The following is a 23,645-nucleotide window of genomic DNA, read 5'->3' as shown; positions in this document are numbered from 1 at the left end:
GAGTGCAGAGCTCAGTGTAGGACTGATGATTATCAGTCAACTCTGAGTGCAGAGCTCAGTGTAAGGCTGATGATCACATATCAGTCCCCTCTGAGTGCAGAGCTCAGTGTAGGGCTGATGGTCACATATCAGTCTCCTCTGAGTGCAAAGCTCAGTGTAAGGCTGAAGATTATATATCAGTCTCCTCTGAGTGCAGAGCTCAGTGTGGGGCTGATGATCACATATCAGTCTCCTCTGAGTGCAGAGCTCAGTGTAAGGCTGATGATCACATATCAGTCTCCTCTGAGTGCAGAGCTCAGTGTAGGGCTGATGGTCACATATCAGTCTCCTCTGAGTGCAAAGCTCAATGTAAGGCTGAAGATTATATATCAGTCTCCTCTGAGTGCAGAGCTCAGTGTAGGGCTGTTGATTACATACTGTATCAGTCACCTCTGAGTGCAGAGCTCAGTGTGGGGCTGATGATCACATATCAGTCTCCTCTGAGTGCAGAGCTCAGTGTAGGGCTGATGATTACATATTAGTCTCCTCTGAGTGCAGAGCTCAGTGTAGGGTTGATGACTACATATCAGTCACCTCTGAGTGCAGAGCTCAGTGTAGGGCTGATGATTACATATAAGTCTCCTCTGAGTGCAGAGCTCAGTGTAGGGTTGATGACTACATATCAGTCTCCTCTGAGTGCAGAGCTCAGTGTAGGGCTGATGGCACATATCAGTCACCTCTAAGTGCAGAGCTCAGTGTAGGGCTGATGATTACATATTAGTCTCCTCTGAGTGCAGAGCTCAGTGTAGGCTTGATGACTACATATCAGTCACCTCTGAGTGCAGAGCTCAGTGTAGGGCTGATGGCACATATCAGTCACCTCTGAGTACAGAGCTCAGTGTAGTGGAGCAGAGGCGGCAACAGTGTGTTCAGCGGGGAACTTTAGCATATTTGTATTTGGCATTCTAGTATGCTGGAATGCTATAGTATGCAGAACTGATTTTCTCCTTAAGAAAGGTACTGCTGTTGCTTAAACAATTCTACGCATGCAGCAGAACTTAGTATAACAGCAACACAAGAGCTCTCCTTTTAAATAACTAGCCCTACACATTTTAAAGGTTGTAACATAGTTGTAGTAGTGGCTTACTTAATGCCTTAAATAATGCTGGAGGTTTAAAAGAAAACCATATAGGATCGCTAATTTACATTCAACCATAGGCGTTTCTATAATGGGTGCCGTTTGTGTGGTGCACATGGGCCCCTGGATCCAGGGTGGCCCACACCGCACACCCTGCACCCATAGATTATACTTACCACTACAGAGTCCGGTGGCAGCCCTGCAGTGCAGACACAAATCACTTGGAAAATGGCCACTGCCGCCATTTTCAAGTGATGTGCACATGTGTACTGGAGATGTCCCCGGGAACAAGGCACAGGTGCCATGTTCCTGGAGACCTGCGCATGCACAGTAGACTTCGGCAATATGCCAGAGTCTACTTGCTGCCAGAGAGGAGGGGGCATGCAATGGAGGCTGCACGCGGTTCCCCTCTATTAAAACGCCCCTGCATTTAGCATAGTTACTTACCTACATTTTTTAACACATAATTTGCCCTATTGGCCCTAAATGATTTGACAGTGATGGGTCTGTAATTTTCATTATGCACCTTTCCAGCTGGACCTGCAGTCCTGCAATGTACTGTACTGTAGGTGCCGATTTCCTAGGGGCAGGTGCCGAAAACCTGAAATTGGGTGTGGACGTCATTCTGGGTATTGGGGACTAATACTGATGTGTTGTATCTCTTCTGGTTCATGAATCACCATTGTGTTTATATTGAATGCTGGTAGAACCAAAACTGCTAAGTATCATTAATAATGGCCATGGTCCATCTAAAGGACAATCTGGACACCAAGTCTACTACATTTACTCACATTCCTTCATGTCACCATGTTAGTTTTGGGTTTCATTGGTCACTATTTGCTGTGGTCAGACAGCATGAGAGAGTACTTCATTACTACAGACTTTTCCATGGATCTCAACCTGAACAGCTGTTTTGACCCCAAAGACACCAGGCTGCTCTTTTGTAATGTCTGATGTCACTATTGTTCTGGTGTAACTGAATGTTTTCCATTGTTTAATCACATTCATTGGCCACAGAGATGTGAAATGTAACTAGGAGAATGCAGCAGACATACATATATTTTGATATGGAAATACGACTTTGCTGCTATATTTTAATAAATAAAATAAAATAAAAAGCTATCACAAATGAACTAAGTATAACGCTTCCTCCTGTGTTAGAAAAACAAAACAAAACTTAAAATATGCTTACGTAATCATATGCACAAGCAATGACAAATGTACCTATCAGATTCAGAGGCGAATCTGCAACAGCCAATAAGAAGCTATTATGCCAACCATCATCATTATCATCATTATTATTATTATTATCATGTAGCTGCACCAGCTCTCGGGCACTTGCAATTCAAACAGCTACAGACAGATGTATGTGCATCTGCCTGTATGTTGTGCAGATGTCCATCTGTTCAGGATGTGGTGCAGCCATAACCTTAATGTATTAGGCCTTTGTTAGATAGCCCCAGCCAGCCTCTCCAGACAATGCTATATGCATACAGCCTCTTATGTGGGGGTGGTGTGTAGAACCCATTTTTATATTATATACCAGAGGTTCCCGAACGCGGGCTTCAAGGCACCCCAACAGACCAGGATTTAGGTATATCCATGGCTCAGCACAGATGGTTAAATCAAATTGACTGAGGTGATAATTAAGGCACCTGTGACCAAGCATGGATACATTTAAAACCTTGACCGTTGGGGTGCCTTGAGGACCACGTTTTGGGAACCTCTGCTATATGCAATAAAACTGGCATAACTCCAGCTTGGCAGCATCACCAATATACCAACACAGCTATTGCAGAAGATTCATTAAGAAAACACAAGCAAAAATAAAATAAAAAAATAGTTAAAATAAAAAGGTTTTGCTGTTACAAATGTATAAACATTAGGTCTGCTTGATATTTCAGGATGTACAATGCAAAAGATTTCTGTTACATTTTCAGTGACAATAGAGAGAATCCATTTCTGTTATGGCGGTATGTCATAAAATTAGGTTGAGAGGTACTGTTATTAATGATACATTTATAATGTTAAATATATTTAAAAACTAAAAATATTGTTTTAATAGTCAAAAATATAGTTACTGCAAAGGTTCTATTAACAGGCTCAAAAGAGCAGTGAACAGGAAAAGTTGACATTTATTTGAGGCTTGTCACAATATAGGACCCTATTCAGCACGAATCCCAAAACTTCCTAAAAAAGCAGTTACCGTGATCAAATTGTTGCCGCCCAGAAATATAGACAAAACGCCCATTGCAGAAATTGTGATCGCATTGTAAACACGATGTGATTGCATAACCATATGCAAATACTGGGACATCAAAGTTTTTCCATCTGCACCAGGCAAGGTCATCCACAATTCTGCAAACGCAAGAGGCTGGAAGTGGTTATCGCTGAAAAATGCCTTGCCATGCCTGCGTTTTTACAAACACACCACAAAATGCGATTGCATTGAAGCACAATGCGGTCGCAGAAATAATCACAAATTGCAGGTGTGCACACGCTCATCGTTCAATTGGGGTCATTCTGACCTGCTCGCATGCTGCGGGTCATTGCTGCGGTGTGAACGGGTCGGAAATACACATGTGTTGCGCCCGCAAGAAGATTGACAGCGGGGAGGAGTTCCGGGGCGGATACTCACCGATTTGTGGGCATGGAGATCCGAACTTAGGTGTGTCCAGGCGTTTGAAGGGCGGATGTCTGACGTCAATTCCGGGACCTTCATCGCTGGATCCATCACACAGGGTAAGTAACTGCAGGGCTAGTCTTGTTCTGCACAAAACTTTTTTAGCATAGCAGGGCTGCACAAGCGATCGCAGCCCTGCTATGCTAAAATACACTCCCCATAGGCAGCGTCTAGTTGATCGCATGAGCAGCAAAAAGTTGCTACGTGCGATTAACTCGGAATGACCCCCAATAATTGGGCAGATTGCGTTTTCTCAGTTTTATGATCTGTGCTGGTCCATAATATGAAGTATGCTTTGAACTATATGTATTTAAGTTACAGTAAAATGATCTAAAGCACCTGTATCTTTAATAATATTCCCTATAGTTTATAAGCTTGTATGAGCAGTGCCCTCTCCCATTCGTCTTTTAAACATAAATATGCTAACTGCACACTGTAATTATGTATCTACGTAAAACTGTTAATTTGTTTCAATTAGACTGTTGTATTCCCTTTATTCAGTGCTATGCAACCCTTGTGGTGTCTTAAAAATAAAAGATAATGATAATACTCATATTGCATGGAAATATATATTTTTAGGGGGCAAGTTACAAATTGGAAACTGAAGCCATTGTAGGGAAATATGCTATTATACACATATTCATAAAGCATAGTATTTGATGCCTACGGATATCTTTATCTGTGGACACATACTTACAGAGCAGAGTTTTTGACCCAAAATGTAAATCCTATATACAGTGCAGTCATCATTTGAACATAGTTATTTTGCATACATTAGCTTCATCAGCATGCATTGCTTCACCTCTGTTACGCAAATAAGCTGTCTTTACTGTACTTGAACTGTGTGGTTTTGTGAACATTACATTTTTGCCTGCCCTTCATGGTCCAAGTGAAAATTCAAGGTAAATTGAAATATGATAAAAGTATATCCTGAACTACCAGATTTACATCCACTTCTGAAAATCAATTTCTGAAATAGTTTGCAAAAACACTAAACGTAAAATGAGTTGCCTTGGAAAATAATTAATCTAGGTTAGATATTGATTTATTAAGAATCAATTATCAACATAATTATCTTGACAAATGCAAAGATTGAAAATTTGCTGAGTGGTTTTGCAAGATAATGTTAGTGAAAATCAATATACTTTCCAGCACTTAATTATGAAAAAAATGTTTCCAATATATCCTTAAGCTCTTGGAGAAAACACTGCTTTCTCTATTAAAAATAACATAACTCTTCAGTATGCCATAATCCTTCTAACTCTACTAGAATGTACATCTTCCGACTGCTGAATATAATATCATAATACCGACTGAAAATACAATTATTAGGAATATTTGGGACTAGAGTTCCTGAATAAGGGAATTTCTTCCATAGTTTAGAGCAGCATGCTTATAATTCTATAGTTTGCAAACTTGCAAGCAGAGCCCTATTACCGTTTGTCTATTGTACCGTGGTTTGTTTCATAACTATTTTATTCCCATGTGTAAAGCACAATGGCATATGCTGGCACTATATAAGCAAATGTAAACAAATAACTTAATAATCCACAACAGCACGTTACAATATTACATATGTCTTCACTATTGCTGTCCCAGTTTCATATCACTGGTATCACAGTTCTCATTGCTGCAGGAGCCCTCTAGGTGCTCAGTATCTGTGTGCATTACATAATCAGCAGCCCACAAGTATTCATTCTAACCATGAAGGACAATGTTACCTATACAGTAGTATGTTTACATTAAGAAAATACATTTGTTGTTTCTTGGAGAACATAACTAACTGTCTTTCTTATATACTCACATGAACTAGATTGTAAGCTTGCGAGCAGGGCCTTCCTACCTCTATGTCTGTCTGTTTTTAGCCAGTTTTGTTCTATTACTGTTGTTCTAATTGTAAAGCGCAACGGAAAATGCTGCGCTATATAAGAAACTGTTAATAAATAAATAAAATAAACTGCTTAGTGGTTTAATATAGAAATAAGACTCCCCTGGGTGGTACTGTATGTCCCTCCCCATCAGGCAATGTCAGGATTTTTAGGGGAGCCTAATGCTTCTGAAGTATGAGACATACCCCGGATGATGTGGCACACACATATGGGAAGGCCAAACAGTTCTGCAGCATATGCTGACATAAACACTTTATATTATGTTTATTAATGCACAAGAGAATTACTATAATGCATGATATGATTAATGCTGTGTACTGATCAAAGGACCTTATTTAGTAAGAATTGCAAAATTTGTGAATCGCAATCTGTCCGATTGACGAACGACTGCACATGTGCAGCTTTCGCAATGCACATGTGCAAGTAATAATACCAACAGAAAATGCAATCGCAATGCAGCCGCTGTTTGACTGACAGGAAGCCGGTATTTCTGTGTACTTGCCATTTTCTGGGTGTGTCTGAAAGAAACCAGATGTGCCCAGGTGTTTTTAAGGATGGTCTCTGATGTCAGCGATGACCACTTCCAGCCTCTTGTGTTGCAAGCATTGTGGATGACCTGGCCTGGCACAGATAGGAAAAATCTTCGATCTTCTGGGAATTGCGTATTGTTTTGCGAACAGCCCGCATATTGCGATGCATTCTCAATTTCTAAAATCTGCATTATTCTCTATTTCTGGGTGGCAACTATTTGATCGCAGTAACTGCTTTTTAGGAGAAATTGCAATCCTTACTGAGTAAGGTCCAACATGCAGAATGAAAACATGCAGGATATGCTCTACAAACAGAAGTACACTCAGCTCAACATAATTCCCACTGAGTTTCCTTCTGAATGCTTGAATAGACCTCTTCATAAAGTTTTCCTCTTACTTTTTAAAGAAAATATAAGTGTACATTCAAGAGTCATATCAGCCAAAAAATTTTTAGCAATTAAACAATTTTGCCGTTTTCACCAAAACTATTGATGATTCTGTGGCTAGGTTAGTGTCTCTATAGCAAGTAGCAGGTATGACCTAATCTAGTGATACAAGTTCCAAGGAGGAGTGTCACTATATACTAGCGATGACAGAATAAGAGCTATCTGTTTCCAGGGGGAAAAAAGGTGCTGGCACTCAGCACCCTTGAGTAACATCACGAAACAGCAGAGATATCAAACCAACTACATCATTTATAAGGCGAGGTTTAATGCCATTTTTTGTACTTCATTAAAAGTTTCTTCTTAGGATGGTATACATTTATTTATATTCCCGTAACAGCCTTCAGTTGCTAACATCCATCTCACCTAAAGCCTTGTTACTGAAAAAATACTGCTAGAGCAAGATAAAAGCTTTGAAGTACAGCACGGAACATCTTTTATCCATACTGCTTATTCATCTGTATTTTATACCTTCACCCGTGCACTGGACATTACTATGAAAACTGGTTTCTGGATGAGGTAAAATGTTTTTACAAGCTGTAAATATCCAAAAATCCCATATTAATATTTATTTTATGCCTAGAATATGAAGTTAAGCTTAAGTATTTGCTACAGAAGGCATATTAATAAGAAGGATTTACAGATACTTTATTACCACTGTATAAAAATACTCACTGCCCTTGCAAATACCTTTCCAATAACAAAGCAGTATTTCAGGTTCCATTCCAAATGCATTTATTTACTTTGCGTGCGGGGAAACTACTGGACAGCTTTATTTTACACTGCAATTTAGATTTTGGAATAGTACACCCCCCCATTTATAACTCTAATTCAATTTCCAGTGAAGGGGGCAAATAGCTCTAGCTGTAGCATTTAAACACCAGCAATGGAAGCCAAATTCACACCCTTTGTAAGGGTCGTTTCGCAGCCCTGTTCACCCAAAAGTGTTTGCTACCCTATGGGGTAGTGAACACTCTGAGCCTGATCCTGCTGCCGTGAAGTACGGTGGGTGTCCTGTGAATTCAGCTAGGCAAGATACTCACCGGCAACTGAATTCCTCCTGAAATCTAAATTATTCTATTTTTGCTGCTAACTCTGAATGAAGGCCATAGTTATTATATTCCATGTTATATCAATCAGGAGCAGATTGGCCATAGGCTTTACAGGGACTTTAATGTTTGCTCATGGAGCTAATTCAATGTATGCTGCTTGCCTATATAGATACACACACACACACACACACACACACACACACACACACACACACACACACACACACACACACACACATTGTATGTATATATATATATATATATATATATACAGTACGTATTATTGCTAGATTTCTGTACATCTTTCTGATGGTGTTCTTTTTCATTTAGATGGTCTCTTTTTGGCCCTCTACGCCCCCTGTTGTTGAGGGATCGGGTTGCCATGCCAACGCCGCCAGGAGTCGTTAGAGGCGTGATGACGTCATCTAGGACGAGACACTGGAAGTGCGGGCGGGCCCGGCGCTGACACCGCGGGGAGATGCTGATGGGCTGCTTCTGTTATTGGTATAAAGGTATGTGTTTCTTGTATGTATACACTTGTTTGCTTTCACATGTAGCCTGAGGACTGAGTAAAATCCGAAACGTCGCTGCTATGACTTAAGTGTTGTGTTGTTTTTCACAAGTCCGCTGGGAGTGCCACTATTGTTTGCTACTATCTACGTTTGTGAGTCGTGCACCGCGGCTGCTTTACCTATATGGAGATTGGGAGTGCCTGCTGCTTTGGGACATACATATATATATATATATATATATATATATATATAGTGCAGAAATGTGTATATATAAATATATAAAATAAGATATTGTACACGGTAATAACTGACCTAAAAGTATCCACAAACAGACAGGCAGTGGCATTGCAGGGTTCCAGAGTGTGGATGTGTCAGCTGTCCCACTCTGTGTTCAAGTGACATCACAAGGGGGTTGCGGGGTGGTGTGGACCACACCCGGGTGGGTATCACCCACCGAGGGGTGACACCAAAATACCGGCTCCTCCTCAGTGACAGGAGCCGGGTGCTGCTCTGTAACATTACATGCATCACCCATCTCCTGTCACTGTGAAGGAGCCGGCACTGCAGTCACAGCACTCCCATTGGATAGCCCATATCTCCTGAACCCCCGGAGTGCCAATCATTGGGGTTTGTGCCACAAGGCCATGCCCCTCCACTAAGCCATGGCCCCTCATACTAGGTCATGCCCCCTTTTCCAGCCGCTCCAGGTGTCATCAGGGTAAGTGACGCTCCTGGTTCAAGCCACTCCCTTACTGTACTGATCTATCTGTTTCCAGGGGGAAAAAAGGTGCTGGCACTCAGCACCCTTGAGTAACATCACGAAACAGCAGAGATATCAAACCAACTACATCATTTATAAGGCGAGGTTTAATGCCATTTTTTGTACTTCATTAAAAGTTTCTTCTTAGGATGGTATACATTTATTTATATTCCCGTAACAGCCTTCAGTTGCTAACATCCATCTCACCTAAAGCCTTGTTACTGAAAAAATACTGCTAGAGCAAGATAAAAGCTTTGAAGTACAGCACGGAACATCTTTTATCCATACTGCTTATTCATCTGTATTTTATACCTTCACCCGTGCACTGGACATTACTATGAAAACTGGTTTCTGGATGAGGTAAAATGTTTTTACAAGCTGTAAATATCCAAAAATCCCATATTAATATTTATTTTATGCCTAGAATATGAAGTTAAGCTTAAGTATTTGCTACAGAAGGCATATTAATAAGAAGGATTTACAGATACTTTATTACCACTGTATAAAAATACTCACTGCCCTTGCAAATACCTTTCCAATAACAAAGCAGTATTTCAGGTTCCATTCCAAATGCATTTATTTACTTTGCGTGCGGGGAAACTACTGGACAGCTTTATTTTACACTGCAATTTAGATTTTGGAATAGTACACCCCCCCATTTATAACTCTAATTCAATTTCCAGTGAAGGGGGCAAATAGCTCTAGCTGTAGCATTTAAACACCAGCAATGGAAGCCAAATTCACACCCTTTGTAAGGGTCGTTTCGCAGCCCTGTTCACCCAAAAGTGTTTGCTACCCTATGGGGTAGTGAACACTCTGAGCCTGATCCTGCTGCCGTGAAGTACGGTGGGTGTCCTGTGAATTCAGCTAGGCAAGATACTCACCGGCAACTGAATTCCTCCTGAAATCTAAATTATTCTATTTTTGCTGCTAACTCTGAATGAAGGCCATAGTTATTATATTCCATGTTATATCAATCAGGAGCAGATTGGCCATAGGCTTTACAGGGACTTTAATGTTTGCTCATGGAGCTAATTCAATGTATGCTGCTTGCCTATATAGATACACACACACACACACACACACACACACACACACACACACACACACATTGTATGTATATATATATATATATATATATATATACAGTACGTATTATTGCTAGATTTCTGTACATCTTTCTGATGGTGTTCTTTTTCATTTAGATGGTCTCTTTTTGGCCCTCTACGCCCCCTGTTGTTGAGGGATCGGGTTGCCATGCCAACGCCGCCAGGAGTCGTTAGAGGCGTGATGACGTCATCTAGGACGAGACACTGGAAGTGCGGGCGGGCCCGGCGCTGACACCGCGGGGAGATGCTGATGGGCTGCTTCTGTTATTGGTATAAAGGTATGTGTTTCTTGTATGTATACACTTGTTTGCTTTCACATGTAGCCTGAGGACTGAGTAAAATCCGAAACGTCGCTGCTATGACTTAAGTGTTGTGTTGTTTTTCACAAGTCCGCTGGGAGTGCCACTATTGTTTGCTACTATCTACGTTTGTGAGTCGTGCACCGCGGCTGCTTTACCTATATGGAGATTGGGAGTGCCTGCTGCTTTGGGACATACATATATATATATATATATATATATATATATATAGTGCAGAAATGTGTATATATAAATATATAAAATAAGATATTGTACACGGTAATAACTGACCTAAAAGTATCCACAAACAGACAGGCAGTGGCATTGCAGGGTTCCAGAGTGTGGATGTGTCAGCTGTCCCACTCTGTGTTCAAGTGACATCACAAGGGGGTTGCGGGGTGGTGTGGACCACACCCGGGTGGGTATCACCCACCGAGGGGTGACACCAAAATACCGGCTCCTCCTCAGTGACAGGAGCCGGGTGCTGCTCTGTAACATTACATGCATCACCCATCTCCTGTCACTGTGAAGGAGCCGGCACTGCAGTCACAGCACTCCCATTGGATAGCCCATATCTCCTGAACCCCCGGAGTGCCAATCATTGGGGTTTGTGCCACAAGGCCATGCCCCTCCACTAAGCCATGGCCCCTCATACTAGGTCATGCCCCCTTTTCCAGCCGCTCCAGGTGTCATCAGGGTAAGTGACGCTCCTGGTTCAAGCCACTCCCTTACTGTACTGATCTGTTAAAAACTTCCCGAAAAGTGCCAGTAAGTCATACCGCTGCATACTGGCACACTTCAAGGACTTCCTAAAATTATCATTTACTCTACTACACAAATATCCTAAATATAATAGTATAATACCGATGGTTTTATTATTATGTAATAATATTATGCAATAATCATATATTTGTTTTTAAGAGCTTAGATTTAAATAGTAAAATGTGTAACATTAGATATACAATGTACAAAATAAATAAAATACATAATACTTTTATCCAAATGTTCACAAACTCAGTTTTACATAATCTTCTTACAGCTATGAACTGCTGGCACTCCTGTATGCTGATACTGTAGAGACCTCTATTAACCAGAAATGCTTTTAAAAATTTGAAGCACATAGGCATTTTCAGAAGAGTGGATGAAAGCATAGAAGGGGATATCTCTTAGGACACCAAGTGAGACCCCCAGTGAATAATCTCTTGCCATTTTTTTAGATCAATAATCTTCAGTTCATTTTAAAAGGGCAAACTTGCTATCTCCTTCCTGCGTCATTGTGGAGGATTTCTGTACATGATGTTATTCTATGTGGATTCCTATGAGTTTAATAACACAGATTGAAGATTTCTGTATTCCAGATAGAAGATACTGTAGGTTTTGACTGTTTGGTTAGATTGCTATAATAGATATTTTTAAATATTTTCTGGTTACTTATATGAAAGCACTTTCTTTAAAAAGTGTATTGTTCGCTGTTTTTTAAAATGATTTCTGGCAGTTGAAGCAGAAAAAAGCTTCAGTAAAGTAACATAAAGAGGTCAATCATCCTGAATAGATGAAAATTTGTGTTATGGCTTCTAGTAAAAAGTACATTCATATCCACGGTAATGACATTTTTTGGAAATAAAAAATGTGGAATAAAGCACTGCGTGCTGGTTATTTGTTTTACAAAAGGGCAGCAGACATACCTAATTTAAATCTATGAATTCTATAGCACAGAATTGATTTTTTTGTTATAAGAAAATGCTGGGTTAAGTGCACAATATTATACCACATGTCAGTGTGGGGGAAGGTCCATCAATCAGATTTATATAAAATGTTGCCCTTTTGTACATTGTGCCTACGTTGTCTTGTTATATAATATTATGTTATAATCTCATATTATGCTTTGTTTTTATTAGGCTATATTTGAATTATTATTCACACTATTTTTCTGTAAAGGGAGAGGCACAATTCAATCTTGCTGCATAAATTATTCAACAATTCCCGGGCTCATGTGGTTCACCACAGTCCATTATATAGACCAACAATAAGAGAAGCTGTTCTTGGAACAGGAAGTCTTAAGTGCATTCTAACACTGTTTCCTTTACAAAATAACAACATGTAGTCTTATCTTAAACATGAAAAAAACATTGAAAGTTTTTTTTTTATATGTATGTACATCCACGTGATTATTATTATTATGATTGTTATTATTACATTTTATTTATACAGTAAGGTGCCACAAGTGTTTTGCTGCGCCATACACATGGTACACATTAGAACAATACAGGGTACATATGACTTAACATTACAATAACTGAAAAAATAAACAGAGCACAGGTAACAATTACAACTACAGTTCTCAGTACACAATGCAGCCGAGATGTAAGGAAGCAAAGGAGTAGTCGGCGTACTACTAGGGGCAGGCAGCCATTAGAAGAGATAAAGGAGATGCAGATATAGATGGTTGCTGAGTAGAAAGAGCTGTAATTGAAGTGCGAGAGAAGAGGGCCGTGAGAACAGGAGGGAAGAGAGCCTTGCTCCAAGGAGCTTACAATCTAGGGAGAGGGAGAGACAGACAGGTGACATGAGGCGCAAGCAAGCGGAAGGTAGGCAGTAAGTGAGACAGAGATAGCTAAGGCATGAGGTATGGAGTTGGGAGAGCAGCTTTGAAACTAGGTTATGTGGAAGGGTACACTCTGAACAGGTGGGTTTTCAGTGCCCGTTTGAAGCTTTGCAAGGAAGGGGAGAGTCTAATCGAGCAACGGAGCTCATTCCAATGAAGGGGCAGCATGGGCAAAATCTTGGATTCACACATAGGATGTATTGACCAGAGTAGAAGAGAGATGACAGTCATTGGCTGAAGGGAGTGGATGGGAGGGAATTAGGTTGGAGCAGGGCCATCTTAACAGCAGTGTAGGCCCCTGGGCAAAGCAATGCACTGGGGCTCCTACCCTTCCTCTAGCAGAAGGGGTGGGAGGTGCTATCAGAGGCAACTTTGATGTCCCGTGGGCGGTAGGGGGTGTTTTATCTTCCGCTCAGCATGTATGATCTAGAGCAGTAATTTCTGCTAATTTATTCTTTTACTGCACATATAGTGGGAGATGGGATGGGAGAGAGAACACTAAACTGTAAAAGGGGCATTGGGCTGAATGAAGGGGTCCTGGTACATGACTTACATGGTGGCAGGGCATGGTTTAATGCACAGGGGAAGACTGATACTGTATCTCTGGTTCTGGGCACAGTAGAGACAAGCTGCCAGTGTCCACCAAAAGTTCAGAGTCACAGCTTTTGTATTATACCCTCAAGAAAAACTCTAAATGAGATAGAACCTGAGATATCTGGCTGGGTAGAGCAATTTACAGGCTCGGATGGGGAACACTGCTTAGAAGTCGAATATCGCAGGTTCCGTAGGGCCGATTCTCAAAAATCTGGTACCCCTGGAACAAGGGGACCCTCAGAGCCCTTAGACATCTGGGGCCCTTGGGCAAGAGCCCATTGAGCCCATTCAAAAAGACGGCCCTGGGTTGGAAATGTAAGGAGCAGTGGAGTTAGAGAGGGCCATGTGTGTGAAGGTGAGGAGTTCCCCTGTAGGGAATGGGAGCCAGTGCAGGTTTTGTCAGAGGGAAGTGTCAGATGTGGAGTGGCAGGAGAAGAAAAAAAAGTCTAGCTGCTGAGTTGAGAACAGATTGGGGTGGAGCACGATGGGAGAGTGGGAATCCAATAAGGAGAATGTTGTAATAGTCGAGCCATGAGTTGACCAGTGAGTGGATAATGCATTTAGTCACACTTTGGGAAAGGAATGGCCTGATGCGAGCAATGTTGCGAAGCTGGAGCCAGAGATTGGACATGGGGGGCGAAGGAGAGGGAGGAGTCCTAGAGTGATGCCCGAGAAGTGGAGTTGGGGAACAGGGGATTAGTGGTGACAAATATTATAATTATATTTTTATTTATTTAATTATCATCTTATATAGGGCTAGCTGTATGATCATTTGATATGGTGGAGAAATGGTATCAGTACTCATTATGTGCATTGAATCTGCTTCTCCCCCATGTATGACTCTGCCAGTGTGTGTAAAATGACAGGGGTGCTATGCAACACTGTCTATATCAGTGCTGCTATCTACAAGATAGCAGGCAGATTTGCAGGGCAATGTATGAATGGTCAGTGGCCCTGATCTTCTGTCACCTGCAGCTTTCAATTTTGACAGCTGCAGGGGTCGTTGGTCATATATCACTGCAGGGACAGCTGCCGGCTCTGGGCTGCATGTTAGATCTCACAAGGCTTGCAAGATCTCAGCCATGCCCTGGGAAGCCAGCTAGGGGAGAGACACAGCGCATCGACACTAAGCTGATGCACTATGTGCTCAGTCAGGGATCACCGGGGGGGGGGGGTTTCCCTTAATTCGGCAGACAAGATGTTTATACCTCAGTAATGAGGCAAAGCAGGAAGTGCTATAGCAACATGATCCGTGCAGCTAAAATACATCTCCCCCATAGTGCTTTAGAGATAATAAATACATTTTACCTATTTTCATTTCATAATCCAAATGGCTTTATGGCTTCAAGATGTCAAGGAGTAAAGGAACCTCATCTACATTGCACTAGAGCAATGCTTCCCAAACTCGGTCCTCAAGGCACCCTAACAGTCCAGGTCTTAAGGACAGTTTGAATATACCATCTGTGCACAATAATGTATAGCTTTAAAACCAGGATTGTTAGGTTTCCTTGAGGACTGAGTTTGGGAGACCCTGCACCAGGGCATTCAAAATCAAAAACAAATGTAATATACTGTATACTGTAAGAGAGTGAAACAATTCTCATAGAAATTGTCAGCATCACCAACTTTTCTTCTTCAAAAAACATGAATTACAGTATGTGGTCTCTAGATTAAAAGCCATGTAAGCAGTGGTGTAGCCAGATTTTGACATAATAGCAATCATGGAAAAATAGGGATGGTTCAGATGGTTGTAGTCGCTATCACTGCTGCTTACACGGAAGCAGCAGCAACAGCTCTAATATGGTAATGCAGCAGGAGGTTCAAGCTGCATCCTGGGATGCAGCATCGGATCAGCTGCTACACCATCTCTGGCTGCGTGGCCCATGAGGTCAAGCAAGCCATCTGCCCGCAGATGCAACAGTCCTCACACCACAATGTCTGCAGCATGCCTAAATTTTGGGTAATAGAGGCCACTGCTGCCCCTCCCCACCCTCAAATGGCAGCAGACTGTCAATCACTGACAGTCTGCTGCTGATCTAAGCCGCAGATCTGTACTGCACATTTATGGGTCTGGAGCATGCTGCAAAGTAACAAAGTTTGCATGCGCCGGACCCACTGGAGAAAGAATGTCCCATTGGAGAAAGAAATATGTAATTTCTCGATAGCCAGCTTTTTACTGTATTTTAGGGAAAGGGTAATAAGCCTTTTTTGGTGAAAATGCTTTTCTTTATACATTATGGGGGTAATTCTAAGTTGATCACAGCAGGAACTTTGTTAGCAGTTGGGCAAACCATGGCCCTCATTCCGAGTTGATCGGTCGCAAGGCGATTTTAGCAGAGTTGCTCACGCTAAGCCTACGCCTACTGGGAGTGTATCTTAGCTTCTTAAAATTGCGACCGATGTATTCGCAATATTGCGATTACAAACTACTTAGCAGTTTCAGAGTAGCTTCAGACTTACTCGGCATCTGCGATCAGTTCAGTGCTTGTCGTTCCTGTTTTGACGTCACAAACACACCCAGCGTTCGCCCAGACACTCCCCCGTTTCCCCGGCCACTCCTGCGCTTTTTCCGGAAACGGTAGCGTTTTTTCCCGCACGCCCATAAAACGGCCTGTTTCCGCCCAGTAACACCCATTTCCTGTCAATCACACTACGATCGCCGGAGCGATGAAAAAGCCGTGAGTAAAAATACTATCTCCATTGTAAAATTACTTGGCGCAGTCGCAGTGCGAATATTGCGCATGCGTACTAAGCGGAATTTCACTGCAATGCGATGAAAAATACCGAGCGAACGACTCGGAATGAGGGCCCATGTGCACTGCAGGGGAGGCAGATATAACATGTGCAGAGAGAGTTAGATTTGGGTGTGGTGTGTTCAATCTGCAATCTAAATTGCAGTGTAAAAATAAAGCCGCCAGTATTTACCCTGCACAGAAACAAAATAACCCACCCAAATCTAACACTCTCTGCAAATGTTATATCTGCCTCCCCTGCACTGCACATGGTTTTGCCCAACTGCTAACAAAGTTCCTGCTGCGATCAACTCAGAATTACCCCCTACGTCTTTATTTACATTTGTACATAGCATTGCAAGATTTTCAAATTTGTGCTGACTGCATAACTTATCCTGTCTTACTCCTTCCCTCCTCTCTCTGTGGTCTATTTACTAAACCTTGGATGGAGATAAAGTGGACGGAGATAAATGACTAGCCAATCAATGTCTAACTGCCATATCACAGGCTTGGTTTGAAAAATGACAGGAGACGATTGGCTGGTACTTTATCTCCGTCCACTTTATCTCCAACCAAGGCTTAGTAAATAGACCCCTCTGTCTCCTAATACTCATTGTAAAAATGTTAGAATAGGAGAGCGCTACAGCTTCATTCCCTTATTATGATGTCCACCATGACTACTACTGCATATGTCAGGTTCCATCTTGTTACTGTGTATGAGATGACATAGTGGGAAAGGGACATCTTCTCATTAGCTCCTGAGACCTGCAACACTATTACCCATAGGGTGTGGATCATTAGATCGACAGTGTCTAGGTCGACAATGTCTTGACCGACCACTATATGTCGACAGTCACTAGGTCGACAGGGTTTCTATGTCAACATGTTCTAGGTTGACAAGTCAAACGGTCGACATGAGATTTTAATGTTTTTTGGGGGTTGTTTTCTCTGTACAGTGACCGGGAACCCCAATTAGTGCACCATGTCCCCTCACATGGTTCGCTTCGCTCGTCATGCTTCGTGCAAGGTGCCTCGCTCCGCTACCACTGCGCTCGGGACAGGTTACTATTCCCAATTGTAGTCCGCGTGGATCGTTAAGTATGAAAAAGTAAAAAAAAACTAAAAAAAAAACTCATGCCGACCTTTTGACCTGTCGACCTAGAACATGTCGACCTAGAAACCATCGACCTTGAAAACATGTCGACCTAAACATTGTCGACCTAGACACTATCGATCTTCAGACCGGATAACTACCCATATTGACCGCTGTTCCAGCACCTGCAACACTACCACATCCTAGAGATAGTCACCCGCTGGTGATCTGTCTGAACCCCACTCAGCTTCATGCTCCTCTACCAGTGTAAAAGTGAGTATGGCTTTATCATCATTTGCTCAATTAACCACACTGCCTGGTGAGGCTACACTGGACTTATTCTTTGGTCAAATCACATTCTGCTAGTGTGTACATTAACTCTGCCAAATCACCTCCTGTACAAACATTTCCAACAATACATACTTTCTCCAAGTCTAGATTCACTCATTATTAAAAATGTAAAGTTACTACAATATAGTCAATAGCAATTGATCTTCAATTTTCAATACTAATTTAAACTCAAACCCCTATCAATTACTATTGTAACTTCTCTGGTGTTAGCAGATGTTCTTAAACAGTGTACTTCTTACCATATGGTATGGCTAACTGTATTCTCTCTTACTGTCTTACTTTATACAGCAAGTAGAGACATTTATGAAATTCATTCATTTTAAAGCCAGTGTACTATATTTCAGAGTAATCTGCCCAGCATGTTGCCTGTTTCATTCTTAAGAGCAGGGCCGTTTCTTGGGGCAGGCGAGCAGTGCAACCGCACTGGGCGCCCGCCGCGGCACTAACTGTGGCTCCCTGCTTCCCCCTCCTATTTCTCCCCGAGTAACCCGCTCGGGGGACGGAGTTTCACAGAATGACGCAGTTGCGTCGATACGTCACGACGCAACCCCGTCACTCCGCGAAACTCCCCCCCCCCGAGCGGAGTACAGAGGGGGATCCAAGTTAGGAAGAGGGAAAGGCCGGCACGAGGAGCGACTGGTGAGGCGGGCCAAAGAGCGGTAATCGCCTCTGTAAGTATTCTCTCTCTCTCAATGTGTAAAATGGGGACACCTGCCGTAATGTGTGAAATGGGGAATCTTGCCTGCCGTAGTGTGGGGATTTAATGTATCAAGGGCATTGCGGTGTGTGGCATAATATGGTGCAGGGGGCATTACTGTGTGGAGCTTAATATGGTAGATTTTTTTCTTTCCTGTGGTGGTCGTGATCTGTTGGAGCAGGGTCAAAAACTGGATTGTGAGGTAGTCTTTTCAGACGAGGCCACACCCATTTAGATGAGTCCACGCCCCCTTGCCGGGTGCGCACGCACAGTTTTTTTTTTATCTAGGTGTGTGGGGGGGCACATTTTTTTAGTGTCATGGGGGGGCGCATTTTTTAATCTCGCACTGGGAGCCAAATTGGCTAGAAACAGTCCTGCTTAAGAGCCACTGCTTCATAGGGTTCACCTTATTTATCTTGCATGACTCTGGGGCCGTGGCAAGCCAGAGGTTTTGTGACTGCAGATTTCTTGATTCATAGAGTATTTTATCATAACAGTTTCCTTATCTTTGCATACCATACAAGTATGTAGGATTGCATACCATTATAAATTGTAATGTGCACAGTTGGACATTGTGGTGAAGATCAGAGGAACATTGCTTAGTTTGAATCCCCCCCATGATTTGCTGATTTCACAATAACTTTTTTAATGGTTGGTGCAAAAAATAATTTTAAATTAAATTAGTACTCTAACATAAATGTAGTGAAAAAACAGGGTTTGAGTCACCTATTTATGTATTATCATATTTCACATATGTAAAATCATGTTTTTAGGTTTAGCTCTTTAGAATTGTATGGTTCATTTTTTAATTCAGCACAAACACATACTGGACCATGTTCTAAAAACTCAATGATAGATTTAAAGGACTGACCTATACGAAATCTATTATTTTTTTTGTAGTGATTGAAGTGGCATATTAGCAAACTAATTCCTAGGCAATAAGCTTAGAAATCGGTCCAGTTACTTTCACATGCTGCAGGGCCATCTGCATGTATGGTTACACTGCTCAGGTCAGCTGCCCAGGGACCCATGACTCCAAAGGTCTTGGAGCAGAGGCAGTCTGGGGCGGACTGATTGTATGTAATTCCAGAGCTGTAACTAGACATTTTTGTGCCCTGTGCCAGAAGGGGAATTGGTGCCCAACATGTTTAAAATAGGGATATAGGGGAGTGGCTTCATGGGGAAGGGGAATGGCCACAGAATGGTACTAATTTACATTACAATGTACAGAAGTGTCCTTTAGTGTGTCCTTTAGTCACATTACACTTCACAGTAGTCTCCTTATACACGTTACACCACAGAAGAGCCCCTTATACCCATTTTGCAAGGTAGAGCCCCTATACCTCATTCCTCCTCATCAGAGGGGGGAGTGGTGGGGTGTGTGTGTCTCCTCACCTTGACCCCTACCCTACCCACTAATCTATGACTTACATAATGGGGAAATTCTCCTTCACAGCAGGTGACTAGTGCTGTGTGTGTCCCCATTCCCCTGGTACCACCGGTCAACTCACAGAATGGCTACATTCCCATTAACAGCACCACTAGCCACCTCCTGTACCCAGAAGGAGGACGGGGGTGGGGGGAAACCACTCCAGGAACACATGCTGATCTCTCAGCACTGCTAGCTGTCATATAGACAGTAGCCAGAGCTGTAGCTGTTGGCTCTTCCGCACCCGGGGTGAGTGCAGACAGTGCGCCCGCATGCAAATGCACGATGTTCAAGTGACTGTCTGCACTACCCTAGTTACAGCCCTGTGTAATTCACAATCAGAGCAGCCAGGTGAATGGCTATCCACCAGTCAGAGGGCTGACAACCACTCACTTCATGTGGAGAGACTGGAAGGGACCGCATTTGAAGCAAGTGAGAAACAAGTGTAATAGGCTGTGTAGTGTGAAGGACTTGCCACCATTTTACCAGAGGAATATTTGTCAGTGTCCCAGACTGAAGATATTCTCTATTTTACAACATTTATAAGTAAGTTTCCATCATCAAATCCTAAGTGCATTGCTTGTTTTGTAATAAAAATCAAATGCAGTAGCAATGCTGTCATTACCAGAATTTCTTTAGGAATTGACTGCCAACATAATTTGTCCCATCTGTTGCAAAAGTCTTCAAACTTTTTTGTCTTCTTTACTTGTAAGGCAATATTCTCTGAGGTTGTTAAAAACAACTGATTTCATGTGTGAATGTCTGACAGAAGTGTGATGTCTGATTCAGATTTAGTAGTCACTGAACAAATTGGCATTAGAATCCTTAGGTAGTTACTGTATGCAGTTGTGTATTTTCTCCATGGCACCCCTAGGCCAAAAGACTCTTGTTAAGATAAAATTTTATTTAATTAAATTTAGTAAATTGTGCTTAACTGTCATCTTTAGGTCCAGTTATGCACTTGCACTACTGTTTTTCTACGTACTTCATTACTGGCAACCACCAACACTAATTTTGCCTTTGACATTGACCATAAATCTTTGGGCCTGAACCATCAACCCATGCCACCCTTGCTAGTGCCCCACAGGACTCTCGGGTTCCATGACATCCAGTTTAAGAACCACTGCTATAAAGTATTGAATTCCTTACACTTCTGAGTACTGTACTTAAAAAGTCCGTAGTTATTTATTATTTCTTGAAAGTCTCCAGAGTTTGAGCGCAATATAATATTACATTCTTTGCAATATCTTCTTTACTACTGAAACTATAGTATTGGTATCATGTATATCAGGGGTGTCAAACTCAAATTCATCGGGGGCCGCATCAGCAGTTTGGTCCCCATCAAAGGGCCGGTTGTATCTGTAGGTCTATCCAAAATTTACCGCTCCACCTGCCTTATATGTGCCCAGCCATCTGCCCCCTTTTAAAGTGCCCAGCCATGTGCCCCCTTTTATAGTGCCCAGCCATGTGCCCCCTTTTATAGTGCACAGGTCCCCATTTTACACATTGCGGCAGGCACAGGTCCCCATTTTACACATTGCGGCAGGCACAGGTCCCCATTTTACACATAGCGGCAGGTACAGGTCCCCATTTTACACATTGTGGCAGGCACAGGTCCCCATTTTACACATAGCGGCAGGTACAGGTCCCCATTTTACACATTGTGGCAGGCACAGGTCCCCATTTTACACATTGTGGCAGGCACAGGTCCCCATTTTACACATAGCGGCAGGTACAGGTCCCCATTTTACACATTGTGGCAGGCACAGGTCCCCATTTTACACATTGTGGCAGGCACAGGTCCCCATTTTACACATAGCGGCAGGTACAGGTCCCCATTTTACACATTGTGGCAGGCACAGGTCCCCATTTTACACATTGTGGCAGGCACAGGTCCCCATTTTACACATAGCGGCAGGTACAGGTCCCCATTTTACACATTGTGGCAGGCACAGGTCCCCATTTTACACATAGCGGCAGGTACAGGTCCCCATTTTACACATTGTGGCAGGCACAGGTCCCCATTTTACACATTGTGGCAGGCACAGGTCCCCATTTTACACATAGCGGCAGGTACAGGTCCCCATTTTACACATTGTGGCAGGCACAGGTCCCCATTTTACACATTGTGGCAGGCACAGGTCCCCATTTTACACATAGCGGCAGGTACAGGTCCCCATTTTACACATTGTGGCAGGCACAGGTCCCCATTTTACACATTGTGGCAGGCACAGGTCCCCATTTTACACATAGCGGCAGGTACAGGTCCCCATTTTACACATTGTGGCAGGCACAGGTCCCCATTTTACACATTGTGGCAGGCACAGGTCCCCATTTTACACATAGCGGCAGGTACAGGTCCCCATTTTACACATTGTGGCAGGCACAGGTCCCCATTTTACACATAGCGGCAGGTACAGGTCCCCATTTTACACATTGTGGCAGGCACAGGTCCCCATTTTACACATTGTGGCAGGCACAGGTCCCCATTTTACACATTGCGGCAGGTGGTGGAAGGAGGGAGAGAGAGAGAAAGAGAGGAAGGGAGAGGGGCTGACTTACATTTGAAGCGGTTCTCGCCGCTCTTCAGCCGCCTCTCCCTCCTCGTCTGCGCGGCTCCCTTCTCCCTCCTCCGACGGGGTTTCGTTGAATGACGCGTTTGCGCCGTGACGTCACGACGCAATCGCGTCATTCCGCGAAACCCCGCCCCCCCCGAGCTGGGCACTCGGGAGAAGGGGGTTTCATGGCGGCGGCACCGCGGGCCATCAGACGAGGTCTGGCGGGCCGGATTTGGCCCGCGGGCCTTGTCTTTGACACCCCTGATGTATATGTTTGATTATTCATTTTGTGCTTTTATAGATCTTTTGCAGAATATCCAGTAAAGTGTAGCCCATGGTATGCACAGCCTATTATTGCAATATGAAGATTTCTTTCCATTGAAATCTCTAATTCTGCTCTCATGGAATTTGAAATGCCTGTTAGCAAATTAAAACATTTGCCACTTCCTAAATTCCTGTATGACACTACTGATATACAGATGGGTCCTCCGTTATCTTGGCTGTTTCTGCACCTAGACGGAGGTTTAGTCGTGCCTAGGCAATAGCTTACGTTGCTGAGTTTAATCACGGACAGACGCGTTGAGGCACGACTAGATACTCAGCATGCAATACACATCTCCACCATTGGGTTGCTAATGCTCCACTAATCCAGTACTTTAGATCGAATAGCGGTGGATTGATCTACAGTACAAGCTCTGGCAATTGGTCAGTGACAACTGTAATGTTAATATACAGTCCTGTACTGCATACTGGGGGTCATTCCGAGTTGTTCGCTCATTATTTTTTTCTCACAACGGAGCGATTAGTCGCTAATGCGCATGCGCAATGTCCGCAGTGCGACTGCGCCAAGTAAATTTGCTATGCAGTTAGGTATTTTACTCACGGCATTACAAGGTTTTTTCTTCGTTCTGGTGATCGTAATGTGATTGACAGGAAGTGGGTGTTTCTGGGCGGAAACTGGCCGTTTTATGGGTGTGTGCGAAAAAACGCTACCGTTTCTGGGAAAAATGCGGGAGTGGCTGGAGAAACGGAGGAGTGTCTGGGCGAACGCTGGGTGTGTTTGTGACGTCAAACCAGGAACGAAACTGACTGAACTGATCGCAGATGCCGAGTAAGTCTGGAGCTACTCAGAAACTGCTAAAAAGTGTCTATTCGCAATTCTGCTAATCTTTCGTTCGCAATTTTGATAAGC

General features: G+C 42.9%; 1 protein-coding gene and 1 long non-coding RNA gene across 8 annotated transcripts in view; one reads left to right on the top strand and one right to left on the bottom strand.

Annotated features, from left to right (window-relative positions):
• Positions 1–23,645, bottom strand: part of LINGO2 (leucine rich repeat and Ig domain containing 2) — a 2,057,065-nt gene that overhangs the window by 671,653 nt on the left and 1,361,767 nt on the right. The window lies entirely within an intron of this gene.
• Positions 10,188–23,645, top strand: part of LOC134898384 (uncharacterized) — a 356,145-nt gene continuing 342,687 nt past the window's right edge. For both annotated transcript variants that reach the window (XR_010172211.1, XR_010172210.1), the window contains exon 1: positions 10,188–10,373. This is a non-coding gene — a long non-coding RNA (uncharacterized LOC134898384). The remainder of the gene's footprint in view (positions 10,374–23,645) is intronic.

This window comes from Pseudophryne corroboree, chromosome 1 (assembly GCF_028390025.1).
Source record: "Pseudophryne corroboree isolate aPseCor3 chromosome 1, aPseCor3.hap2, whole genome shotgun sequence".
NCBI lineage: Eukaryota > Metazoa > Chordata > Amphibia > Anura > Myobatrachidae > Pseudophryne > Pseudophryne corroboree.
This window is presented reverse-complemented; position numbering and strand designations above follow the sequence as displayed.